Source organism: Macrobrachium rosenbergii, chromosome 10, assembly GCF_040412425.1.
Source record: "Macrobrachium rosenbergii isolate ZJJX-2024 chromosome 10, ASM4041242v1, whole genome shotgun sequence".
NCBI classification, from domain to species: Eukaryota; Metazoa; Arthropoda; class Malacostraca; order Decapoda; family Palaemonidae; genus Macrobrachium; species Macrobrachium rosenbergii.
The window spans coordinates 11,564,949-11,579,450 of NC_089750.1; the positions used below are offsets into that span (position 1 = coordinate 11,564,949).

Genomic DNA, 14,502 nt, shown 5'->3' on the forward strand with positions numbered 1-14,502 from the left:
TTCCAGCTGGGGAAAAAGTGGACTAAATGTTTGAGCACAGGGTCCTGAAATATTTCCGTCAGTTGATCTGTTATTTATTAACGTAGATACGACCATGGTAATATCTACGGCTTGATACTTCGGAACCATTCAAAACTGATAAATTAGAAAACCTTCTTTCATGATATAGGTATACTACTGCACTTTCACCAATTATAATCATACATTGTTAACTGTTGTAACTTAGCTTATGAAAACTCCATGTACAATAAATCTCACTTTGAACCTATTTTCATTAAAATCATTCACTCTTGACGAAATAATGTTGCATACACTATTATATAAATAAATAAAATGTTAGTACCACGAATATCGTTTCCCAAGACCATCATCCGTTGGAAGCCTTTAAATCATATTTTTTGTTTCTTGTTCTCCCAAACTCCTTTGGACCTTTCTTCAGTACATTAAACATTCCTATCCATTTCCTTCCTTTTCACCACTCATTCTTCATTTTCCGCACCTCTTACAATGGCCAATCCCCTGTATCTTGTCTGTTGCTCATTTTGTTTTCGTTGAAGATCCCGTTCCGTAGTAAGACAAAGCCGGTGAGTGATTGCGAAAAGGATTGCCACAAACCACCTGGAAAGTAATGAACAGAAATCAGGTGTCTCTTATAATAACAATAAATTAAAAGTGGTTTTCAGGTCATTATGGTCGTCTCTTGTCATTAGCTACCAAGACATCTGTGTAATATATTTTATAAATTTTATATCTGATCCGTAATTACTGTTGATAATCTAAGCTAAGTGCATATGAAGATAAGAGAACGTTAAACTTTCAATGAAACCATATAGTCACTTCCTATGAAATTCAAAAGAAAAGGTTATTTAATTCCACAGCGAGATCTTTAAAGTACTAGAGCGGAAACAAATTACTAAGATGTTCAGGTTGCTAATTCATTAATCACTGAGCGGTGACACAAGAAAGATATGGCATAAGAGCTGACTGGAAGAGCAAGTATTGGTGAAAAACAATTATTGTGTAATATAATACAGTTGAAAAATACCGAAAGTGTTCGCTGAAAGATGGCAGGATAGTAAAGTGGTTAGAAATAGAATAGGAGTAGAGTTTTGTATGAAGGAACAGGCATCCGGCCATGTAGCTATTATATTAAAATTAAAGGGCGGAGCGTTACTCGGGAATCGCCCGCCGTGAACATTTTGCCCAGTGAACGCTTGAAGACCGTTTTGATTACATGGTTGTCATAACTAGGGTCAACTCGACTGCTCGGCATCACTTCTTAATATAATTTGACTCGATCGGCATTAGGCAAGCATCCATTGAGGTGTTCTGCTTGTTAAAAAAAATAAATAAAAAAAATAAACTAGTCCGTAAACCAAAACTGCAGTTTCTGTCTGATCGTAGCAAAAATAAAGCATGTCAAATTCCAGCTTATGTTTTTTTCTTGGGGAGGTGGGAGGGGAAGGGACGTCAAACTCAGTCTTGTTGGCACGATTGAATTGCTGGAAAGTAACAACTTTTATCCGGTTAGAATTACACTTTTACCGCTCGTCCGACTGACTAAACCTGATAGAAAATAATTCCTTTGTCTGAATAACACGTGTCCAACTCCTTGATTAATAACTTCAATCTTTTAACAGGAATCTACTATACAATTTTTTTAGTTCTCTGGGGAAAACATTCTCGCCTGATCGGATGCAATTCAAGCTTTTGCTTAGTAGCTATTATCGAACTGGATGATTCGTTTATCTTAATCAACTTTGTAACAGATCATATGTAATATGAGAATAGTTTCAACAGCTCAGCTTGAAACATTGTTTCACTTTTATCATTGATTCCACGTGTAGAATATTTAGTTTGCGTCTGGAAACGTTTAATACTTAATTTTTGCTATTGTGGTCAATAAATACAAATATAAAGAAAACTAATTTTCACAGGGTAACCCATTTTGCGTTACTTTACGTTATATTCTTCGAATGTACAGCCATTTCTTGATCAGTTGTTAATTTTCTACTAATAACGATGGACAACAGTGACAGTCTACGTTAGGGTCAGTCATACCTGCGCTTGATAAGCTATTAAGTGACGCTCAATATCATCTATCAAAAAATTATCGAAGTTTATAACCGATCCACTATTTACACAGCGCCGATCGAAAATCAAGCCCCGTCAAGGAATGTTTATATTATGGAAGCTAAGAATAAAACTAAGATTATCTTTATATATTTGATATTTAATCTAAATTTTAATATTAACGGGTGTTGGATGTCTTTACTATTTAAATTACTAACAATTTAATTGTTATCAGAATCCAAGAATATTCCAAAATCTAGTAAACAATCTTTCAGGGTTTTAATTTTAGCTTTTAATCCATCATGTACATTATTATTAACATGTTAAAAATCTTCTTATGCTTTAAGTTGAAAGCCGTAATCTATTTGACTAGGGGGAAATTACGATTTTACGTTTGGTAGATTACCTCAGAGAGAACCAGGATATTCAAGAGCTTATGACAAAAATAACAGCCTTATGACACCACCTGCCCCGTAAACGATATAGCCGCACAGACCAACTTCGCACCTTCTACTCCTGCTGCCTGAAGGTTCTTTCAGTATACAAAACGTCGACATTAACCAGTCTCCATTACACCATGGGACTTTGCTACAAAAATTCCAAAAATGTCGAATTTAGTTTGCTCCTACTTTTAAAAGTATGAAATTCCACCGTAACATTCGTTCCAACCCCCCGTTAATCAGTATAAATTTGCCCTATTTATTAACCCTATCAGTTCCTTACACTAACACTGCAGTAAAACGTAACCTAAGCCATTAGTTACCAAGGGGATGTTTAGTTATTTATCGACTTAGAGAACTGTAGCGGTTGTTTGGTTGGCAAGCGCATTTTCAGTTTCATGTGGGGTTCTTGCAGCATGTCTATCTCAATGTCAAAACTCAGAATTTATTGAAGTTTTGAATTTATTGTGCTTTATTAGCAAAATTTATTTTAGAGAGCTTAAGCTAAAAGCAAAAAAAAAAAAAATGCCATCTTTTAAACAAACTCAAAATTTAGTTCAGTACGCGACTTATCTGAAAAGCTTTCAATCATAGTTGCTTGTTAAATCTCAGCACTCATTCTCAAATTCAAACATTATTTCAAGTGGCATGAATTAAGGTACTCAGTTTTTACAACTTATGTCACAAAAACACCAGACATCCACACTGACTGACACGAGCCAGTTTGTTGTTAACATACCTGGTTAACCACCATACAGTACTTGAAACTTTTTAACAGCACTTTACCCGATTTGGGGATTTCTTTTAAACTTATAATCTCGTATGATTAATATTCATTTCACTAAAATGTCAGTAGCAGTTTACAATTTCATAACCACTTTCATCTTCAGATTAACTAAACTTTACCAAATTACTCTCAGCTTTATAGCAAGATATTCTTTGATTTGATTTCAAGTTCAAAAACCCCGAGACAGTTCACTTCATTTTCATTACACCTCCATACATTTAATCTTCATACTAGGTAAAAAATCATAGCCTTTATGATTTATCATTAGCTTTTCACAAATATAATACTTTCCGATACAAGTCATCAGCTGCACTAATGGTCAGATATGGTATGTTATTCACATAAGTTAGAAAATATAGCTATGTTCTTGTTCAAATAAGTTTTGTTTACTTGAATATCTAGCAAAAATCTTTGTCATAATACCATTTGCAAGAATAAAGAATTACTCCTGACGAAATTAAAGTCAAGCGAGATAGGAAACCTTTGAATGGAGGTATGGAAAAGATCTCCTGTGGAAACAAAACTCTCAAGACCTCATTATGACATTCAAGGGATGTCAGGTCACTTAAGACTTGGAAGCCAATACCCAGAAAATTTACGAGCTAGGATCATGAAACTTTAAAGTCTAGTAAGTTTCATTTAAATAAAATGGTTCAAAATTTAATCAAAACCTCAATAATATTCATAACAGTTCCTTCACCAAACACCAATGAAGTAGTTTCGATGCTTGCCTCTGTGAAACCAACGCCGTTATGCCCAGAAACATATGGTTGATTTGAGCCACCGTCCTGCTCTGGTGAACTCCTCTGGCGCACTGGGGTAAAATTTCTTACCTCCTCTACGCCAAGGGTTTTAATTATAATGAAAAAATGAACAAGATAGAAATTTGTCCTAGCAGATTGTAAGTGGTTTCATGACTTATTCAAGATTAAATACAATAATTTCTTCAAATGTAGCCTACTTTACTCAATTTAAACGCAGATATCTTTAATTATTCAGGGGAAGAACTGACGAAAATGAAGGTTTTCTAGACTAAATTGAATTCAAAGACTTCATTAAATTATTTAGCAATGAAGAATGGTAATTAAATTGAAAAGAATAAAGTGCAGTCAAATATTTTTACTATAAAGTAAACAAGTGATTACAGAATGAAGTTAGAGTTTAGAAAACTCCCATAACTTATTATAGAAGGTCTTCCGACCAACCAATCGTTAAGAGAGATTACTCACCCTTTAGGCACCGCCTAAAAAGGGTGGAGGTATAATAAAAGGATAGAATGGAGTTGGAACAGTAAAACTGGAAACCTACCGTTCGCTGCTATCTTCATATTACCCGAGTGTACGTGTTGGAAATTGGTGGAATAGCTCATCCTCCTCCCCTTATCAGATGACAAAATTCAACTAGTTGAGATCCAGCTATACAGAGCCATTCACCGAAGACTCAAGATTACAGAACTATTTGGTTTTCTTGCGTTCCTGAAATACAAAAAACAATTCACTTAAAACTTTTAGGGGCAATACTTCACATTAGCCGTTCTTTGGCGAGGAAGTGTAATTCAAAGAACATTCACAAAAAGCTAACATGTAACTCAGGCGTAGAAATTTATTCAGTACTCTTACGACAGATTGAAAACGTACAACCGTTTCAACTAACCTGCCAACCACGCGACTAATGATGTACTGGAGTCTACTGGGTCTGACAAGTAAGTTTCATCGATTGGTTATTGGTTGAAATTTGGAAAATATTACCAGTCACGAAACAGGATCGCCTGTCACCCATCGGCCACTCGTCTCTCTGGGAAGAACTCACACACACAAGTCGTCGGCGACTCATGAATTATAGCCAAGTTAACGGAAACTTGTGGTTTTTAGGCGTCTATATCACGGATATTAGAAGATTACTAGTTAATGAGTTATATAAGGAAACACGATTTACTACTACCACTTGCAAACAAATGTATTTAAACACTAAATTACCCTATTTTCCCAATACTGTACATGCAGGATTTAGAAGTTCTCGAGGATAAAAGTTTGCGGGGAATAAGCCTCCATTCAAACGTGACGTTACTGAAATCGTTGTTGTTCCTGTTACCAGAGGTAATAATTTTTATTAATCCTTTCGGGGATTTCATATTTAATATCTTTCATGCAGAAGCGATGCAATTGTATTTTAAAGATAATGAACAGCAGTCCCTCCCTAACAAATACTAATTAGATGGAAAATTAAAATGTAAAGAACGCTCTCATTTTTTTCTTTTGATCTATTTCCAAGAAATGATGTTTCCTTCTTTGGATTGCTGGTATTGTTTTGAAGGAGATGCCGTATCTAATTTAACTTCTTATTCTGGCTTTAAGATATACTTTGAATGGCAAGAATAATTCTGTCAACATTTTATGGACAATATTGTCTCAACATTTCACACTTGTAAGTTTTGCAATCCAAAGCGCAAGGACTCAGATGATTAGACAGAAAATGGCAACAGAATTTGAAGACGGCATACAGAAACAATTAAAAGCCAAGCACAGTAACATAACCTCTATTCGATTATGATTATGATATTCTATTATTAGCTGGAAAATAAATTATCCTAATTTACCCCAATCTTCTTTCACTGCCTCTATGTGTGTGTAGATTTAAAAGTGTATGAGAAATATCATTAAAATATTATTGCGTGTATGAATATTTACAAACCGTGAAATTAGACAAATCTGATCTCAGGTTATCAAGCACCAAAAGAGACTGTAACCACAAGAATTCGAAAAAATATATAGTCAGCATAACCAATATCATAATTCTGGATCATTTGGTTTAAGAAGGAATGAACAAGATCCTTCAGTGCCTCTGACGATTTGATTCTCGACCACTTCTAAAAACAGACTCAGAAAGCCCACAAAGAGTTTGAATAAACAGAAGGCCTAACTAACATCAGTTAGTTTAAGACTGAGTAGTAAGAACTTCCAGTGACAATGACTATTAGATTCTCAGAAGCCACTTAGAACGCTGGCAACGCTCAAATTAGTTTGTTTTCCTTTGCACGCGTTTCATATTCTGTATTTGCACCCCTTGTACTCCCGCTGCGAGATACGTGTGATCTTTATTATATTACATTTTTTTTCAGCGGCGTTTTTACATAATTGAAAAAGAAACAAGTGAATTAACGGCCAAAAATTTGCCTAAAAACAATACTCCTATTCTATAGTTAAAACATTTTGTTACATCGACCAGGGAAAACATTATTTTTCATCTCACCATTTCTAGGTAATCTCCTTAGTCTTTCAGTTCCTAACGCACACTCTTTCAGCAATCCTTTTAAATATTTTTTCAGCTTCTCTATAAAGGGTTTCATGCCCTTTGTGAAAATAGTTTCATAACCATTTTCATATCCAGGACTGCAATTGACTGATCAAGCAGTGGGACGGAAAAAGGGATTTCCTCCACAGGAAATTTTATTCTTTTTAAGCTTCTATTACCTCTCTTTTCTGTATTTCATCTATGCTGACACGATTTTTGTCAAAAATGCAGTTATCAATGCTTTTTATCAAAATGATCATTCATGGTAGGAAACACTGGATTTAAGGAAACTCGAATATATATCGGTATGTCTCAAACATCTAAAATCATTGAAGCTTAAATTTCCAAATCGAAGTATCATCCGGAATGCATAATAAACTGGTTTCAGAGGTGGTTGCTGACAAAAGCTAAGCTGGAAATTAATTGCAGAATCGCATATTTTCTGAAGGTAGTAAAACGAATCCGGTAATTATTTCGCTTCTATCGAATGAAACCTGAAACTTTCCTTCTAGGTTTCTGGTGCTTGGTTGAAAAGTCTTAAGAGAACTTCATCAATTTACTTACCCTCCATTCTCATGAATGATTTCTTACATATTATTTATAGATGTAGTTACATGCCACATCTGAAAACGATATGATATGAATAATAGTAAAATTTCATTGTTCTGGGAAATTATAGCTACTTATTGTCAGCAGTTTGGCGTACCGTGATTTTGTGGTTACATTTTGCATCCTATGCTGATATTTTTGTATTCAGAATTGAACGCATTGTAACCTTTTATTGGCAATTTGATTCAAGCAGTATTAGTAAACAGTTATACCGGCTGTATCCCTGCCGTAGGAAATGAACAATTCAATAATGATATAAAGTTGCAGTTATAGATGTCACGCATTATTATTCGAACAGAATATTCATTTTACAGTACATGTCATTTATGGAAAAAAACTAAAAGAATATACAGTACCTGGTTTCTTATAATTTACACGAAATCATGATATATATATATATATATATATATATATATATATATATATATATATATATATATATATATATATATATATATATATATATACATATATATATATAAGTGTGTGTGTGTGTGTGTGTATTTTATACATCTGAGTCCCATCCCATTAAGAACGTTTCTAGGATCTTTTCTAAAATAAATTTTGTTACTTTGCTGACCATTACAGTGGAGGTTACCCAGAGGTTAAGTCACTGCTAGTGTAAAACAGGAAATAAGGTATCTGAAAAAAGACATGCTGAGAACCAAAAGACTATGTTACTCATGAACCAACATTTCAATGGGGCAGAAAGGTAGGGAGCCCAGATTCGCCAGGAATATACACGGCAGAGATACAGTCAACTTGCACTCAATCTTGATAGCTGGGTGATAAGTCCCTGTCACCTCTGCATCAAACCTAAATGAAAAGGTTCGAATTCTGACCGTGGTACATTGGCTCTTATCATATATAATTTCTTTTTGAGGGTAAAGTAAAATGAATTTGATTTTTAAGGGTACTTCTAACCCAACATTTGAAGATATAAAAAGCATCGTGCGAAATTAGTAGGTAATATATATATATATATATATATATATATATATATATATATATATATATGTATATATATATATATATATATATATATATATATATATATATATATATATATATATATATATATATATATATATGCCAAATCAATTCGCACGTGCTTTTTTATATTCTTCATATTTCTTATTTAGTTCCTATGTGGCAAGATAGTATATACCAAACATCAACTTATTTTAGAATTATCACATAGTAGCACGCACACACACATTTTCTATCTATCTGTCTTTATATATATATATATATATATATATATATATATATATATATATATATAAAGATAGATAGATTAATGTTTTTTCATCTATCTATCTTATATATATATATATATATATATATATATATATATATATATATATATATACATATATATACATATATATATATATATATATATATATATATATATATATATATATATATATATATATATATATAAAGATAGATAGATAGATAATGTGTGCGTGTGTGTGTGCATGTTAGCTGTTGTGATAATTCTAAAATATTTGAAGTGTTTGGTATATAGTATCTTGCCACATACGAACTGCATAAGAAATTTCTAAAAAAATAATGCTATTAAGAAATATAAGGACTGCAGGGCGTAGTGGCATAAATAAGTGTAATCTATTCTTCTCCACAAAAGAATAAATTTCAGAGGCTCATTATTTATTCATGGAGTCTTTTGTTGGCGCAAAGCTCGGGGTAATTTTTTTACTGAAACAGAACTGAATAGATTTGTTACGCAGCTATTCTAATTTTTTCAAGTCTTTGAGGTAAAGTTGTTTATTTGTAACTCTAACTTTTAATTCATAATAGCATGATTTATGTTACAAAAGTAATATAATTTATCGCTTATTTTACACATTAAGCTTGCTGTTACGTGAATAGAGATATTTCCAGATCGGGAAACATTCACAAACTATGCGTATAACCTTGTTAATATACATTTAGTTTTTTTTATTAATGTGTAACAATAGTTTCCAAAATCTTGTCTGCTTGTGTGTGTGTGTGTGTGTTGAGAGAGAGAGAGAGAGGAAGTTAATTTTTTCAAAATTGTTTTCAAATACGATTTAAAAATAATAATGAAAAGAAGGTTTCATAACAGGATAAATAAAATTGCATTTTTAACTGAAATCAGCATTTTTCAATAAACTGTGTATTCGGGAATATTTATCTCTTTAAACATTCATCCTTAGCGTCAGGTTAAGATAAAACCGTTTCGTACAAAACAAGCATGAATCCTTATCCGAATAAAACTTCTGTGTCCAAAGAAATTAAGTAAATTTTTGGGTATCGTTGTCGTTAGACATGAGTCGAGTCTACTGCCAAAAAGATTACGTTGGATCTAATTCTGTCGTTAACTTCTATCATATAAATCTGAGGGTACATTTAATGGTATATTGGCTGCACTGTCTTTGCCACCACGGTGGTTAGCTATTATTTTAAAGGGAAATTCTTCTGATAGATTACATACATCTGAGGAGGACTGAACATTAACTTAAAGTAAAGATACCCGACCCACATTAGAGTGACTTTACTGCCTGTGTGTTTGCATATCTTTCAATACCTTTCTAAAACACTGAAGTGACGAAACAAGAAAACTAGCAGATTACTTTCTGAATACTCCCGCAGCATGAAAACTATCACCCCTGACTTTGTACTGCGAGATTTTCGTGTTTTAAAAAGCGGGCAGAATCCGCTACTCTCACAGCATCAAAGGATTCTAAGAGCAAAGTCTGGAGTTTCTGTCGCCGTTTCCGGCCATCTGAGAATAACCTGGTTTCTCGGTGAAAGGAAAACAGTTCGTATCATGAGAGATCATAGAACATAAACTGAGTAAGAAGGGGGAAAAAAGGGATGACTCTTATTAACGAGACAATGGCGGCAGAGTATCAAAAGAGACAAGAAAAATATAATCCTTGAAGACAGCCAAGCTTTTGTCTTGTAGTTAAAATCGAGCCTTAGTTAATAAAATTGTTTTCATTATTTGTACTGTATTATCGCTCTCGTCTTAATTTTGCATCTCATAACTGTCGCTTCCCATTGGAAAAAACAGACAAAAAAGAAAGATGTCCTTTTATTGCAAATATATATAAAAAAAGAATTATATTCAGGGAAGGTGGCCGATGTATTCCAGTCACTTCTGTAATTTCGATGATGGTTGTTGTAAAGTATTATTGAAAAAAATATATTCATGCCTTCCTTCCTATTGCAAAAGGGGCAAAGGCAACGCATGCAGAATGTACACTTATTGTATCGTAAGAATTATTTCATGAAATTACGAGAGACAAAAATATTTACCTTCATGTAAATAATACAAAACCAAACTATTCATCATCTCAATGTATTCTATTCAGTGAGTGGTTATTCATCAGAATTTCGCCCATGTCGTAACCGCAATACATACACACCCATATTATATATATATATATATATATATATATATATATATATATATATATATATATATATATATATATATATACACACATACACACACACACACACATATATATATATATATATATATATATATATATATATATATATATATATATATATATATATATATATACATATATGTAATCCCTAGAAATTATAATTAGCAAGTGGTTCACCACCTGGCTGATCTGATCCACCGACGACAGCCTCCCACTTCTGTGACTTGTACCCTGGCAACTGAAACCAGTCAACTCGAATTAATAATTCTAGCAGACAATATATTTCAAATCCACCACTTTGTCAATTTTCTTAATGACATTCATCTTCAATAGTTTGATGAAGTTCTTTGCGAGCGTCCTCTTCATTACACATCTAATCCAATCTCTGAGGTGCACCCTATCTCTCCACTGTAACCTTCCTTTGCGAACCTCACCTGCAAACAGTACCCGAAAATGTGTTTTGGGGACTAGGATGATATTGCTCATGGGAGGGATTTTTCTTTGATTTTAGTTTGTGTGATCGTTTTTACTTAACTTAATGAATATTTCATTCACAAAAATTTTTCTATCAAAATATTATGCCTCAGATGGGCTTTCGTATCGAAATCACTTACCAAACATAATCCTTTTTGGGTGTAAGTTATTCTCAAAGAAAAATGATCTCAACATTAAGAGGTAGCTATGGTTTAGTGAGTGTGATTAAGAAAATGTCTTGTGAGTGAAATATGCACTATGTAAAAACTACCTCGCATATCTCCGTTAACAAGGAAAAAAGATACCAATCAGCTGTCATGGTGAATGTGGGTTGATTTAGGTCCAAAGCATAGAACCATTTCCGCTATCTCATGTATATCAGAGTCAGATCAGCCATATTTCTCTTGATAGCTTACCGATACTTGCTTCACTTCGTTATCAAAGCCAAACTGCATAGGTTCGAATCCTGGTCAGGTGAGCTACACATGTCACTTACATAGATGTAAGGTCATCCCAAAGTAAAGTAAATTCGAACTGAAGAGGTATTTGTGGTTAATATGCATGTTCATATGAATGAAAGTCACGTATGTATTAGTGGGTACCTGAGATGTATGTATGTATGTATGTGTATGTATGTATGTATGTATGTATGTATGTATGTATGAATATATATATATATATATATATATATATATATATATATATATATATATATATATATATATATATATATATATAAATTATATGCTGTCGAGAAAGGTCAAACGGTTTTTGGCATGACACAAACGATTCGCCATCTCCGTAAAAGAAAACCAAAGCCAGTGGTTGCGTGTCTGGACCAAGACTGAAATTCCGTATGTGTAATTTCCTCCCGGTTTTCCAAGACACAAAAGCCGACCATCAAAACATTTGCAACATCAATTTTAATGTTTTTTTTTTCTTTGATTTTTCTGTCTCATTTCTGAGCTCTTGTCCACTGATGCTTAGTTTTACATGTTTGCTGATTTTTACAGTTTATTTTCACATCCTCTTTTACTATACTCCTCTCCAGCCCATCTTTAGCATATTTCCCTGTGAAGCATTTTCAGAAAATAATTTTCAATTTGCTTGGAAATAAGAACCATAACTTTAGCAAGTCAACCCGACTTGTCACTTTAGGTAAGTTAATAGTATTTCCAGTTCCCTTCTCATTTTCTTGCCCCTTCTGCTCGCTTGTCCCCTTCCATGTGGTAATTGCACTTTTTTTTCTTACTGCGTCCTTTGCATTATCTTCCTTACTACCAATTGCTTCATTATCATTTGTTGTTGATCATCTTGCTCCCCTTCCTTCCTAATACTGTGACTATCGTGTGGAAAAGGGACTGTCTTTTTAGTGATATGATGTTCCCCATTTTATCAAACGATTTATCGTAAAAACATGGGAGACATTTTTTAAACATGATTTCACACCCTCATTATCTGTATAAAAATGCACAAAAATAATTAGGGAATAATTGATATTGAATTAGATGGTAAATATTGGTATTTGAAGGCAGGATTTAGGAAAAATCAGTAAAACTAAAATATAAATATAATGGCATAAATCTTTTATAGGGGTAAATTTGATAATGAAGAGGATTAAAGAAATATATGCAGAACATTTGTATTTGGGAAGATTCATCTAACAAGTGCGCAAAATGCTTTTGCCTCTTAAGCGAGTAAATGAATATTTGATTCCAATCAGCGTTTCTCACAACTTTACTGTGCTCATGTTTATTCCTATGATTTATCCTCATTTGCTCCTTGCTCTTTATTCTCTCTGTCTCCTTTTTGCATGCGTGGCCATTTTGCATTACATAAATTTTGCTTAGCAAGTAAATGGTTTCAGAGGCCTGTTCTGTAAGAATTTTTGAACAGTTTGACTAACAAAAAATAAATAACAATAGGAAGACTTGCCCAGCTTAGTTAATCTCTTGGACTACGTTCTTTACTATTCACCGTTATCTTCCCAGTGGAATGGAATGGGATGGAATGGAATGGAATGGGATGGTATGGAATATAGAATATAGGTCAAAGGCCAAGCACTAGGTCTTATGTGGTCATTCACCGCTGAAAGGGAAAATGAGAATTAAAAGGTTTGAAAGGTGTAACAGGAGGGAAAACCTCGCAGTTGCACTATGAAACAATTGTTAGGAAAGGGTGGATAGCAAGAAGGAAGAAAGGGAATATGAATAGTGTTAAAGTAAAAGGAATGAAAGGGGTTGCAACTAGGGGCGGAAGGGACGCTGCAAAGAACCTTAAGTAATGCCTTCAGGGTACCGCGGAGGGTTATCTTCCCTCTGAGCCCATCTCATAGTGTTCCCCTTGATAACAATTACGCACACTAATCTTTCATCAAACTGATTAAATAGATTAACCTACTGTTTCCCGATTACCACCGACGACGGCAGCTTGCCTCATAGTACCAGTTCGTTAATTAGGCTGAGTTAGCGCGTTGGTTCTTGGAAGCAACCAGTCGCGGAATACATTTGCGAAATGAAGGAGGAAATGATGATGCAAATGAAGGCTGCCAAGCGTTGAGAACGAATGGGTTTTACTGCTGATGAAAACTGTCTGCGGAAGAAGGCACTGACGTACGTTCAAAAAGCCCTACAAACATTACTTTCATCATTATCATATCTTAAGATTTCAAAACTGAAGAATGTGTTACTGGTACACTAACATTTTTTTATCTAAATCGTTGTAGAGGATGTTGAAACTCCCGAGAAGCAGAAAGCGTTATTTTAGAGAAAACAATGCCAGTTAGTTGTTACTGTAAAAGGCGAATTTTTCCAGTAAAGAAAGCAACATTAAGGATCAGTAAGGTAAAAATGCAGATACATTTCCAACATCGAGTCTACTGAAAATTCAGAAACCCAATTTAAGTTACTGCAATATTGAAATCAATCAATCAGTTTCAATCAATTTGATTATATATATGTGTGTGTGTGTAATTACACACACACACACACATATATATATATATATATATATATATATATATATATATATATATATGTATATATATATATATATATATATATATATAAATATATATATATATATATATATATATATATATATATATATATATATATATATATATATATATACATATACATATACATATATATATGTGTGAGTAAAAAAAGATATATATATATATATATATATATATATATATATATATATATATATATATATATATATATATATATATATATATATATAATTCAAACTCTTGCTTTCACCATTTATGTGATAAACCATCTTTGGGCAAAATATTCAAAATCACACGGCTTCTTAATGAGAAATATTGTTTTTTGAGAAAGTAAAAAAAAAAATTATAAAACCTAAGGTT

The 14,502-nt window shown here is 33.0% G+C and overlaps 1 long non-coding RNA gene across 1 annotated transcript in view; it reads right to left on the bottom strand.

Moving 5' to 3' along the window:
• Positions 1 to 497: 497 nt before the first annotated feature.
• LOC136842976 (uncharacterized) overlaps positions 498 to 14,502 on the bottom strand; it is a 19,318-nt gene continuing 5,313 nt past the window's right edge. Inside the window, exons 2-3 of the long non-coding RNA XR_010854396.1 lie at positions 4,609 to 4,775; positions 498 to 618 (exon numbers count right to left, since the gene is read on the bottom strand). This is a non-coding gene — a long non-coding RNA (uncharacterized lncRNA). The remainder of the gene's footprint in view (positions 619 to 4,608; positions 4,776 to 14,502) is intronic.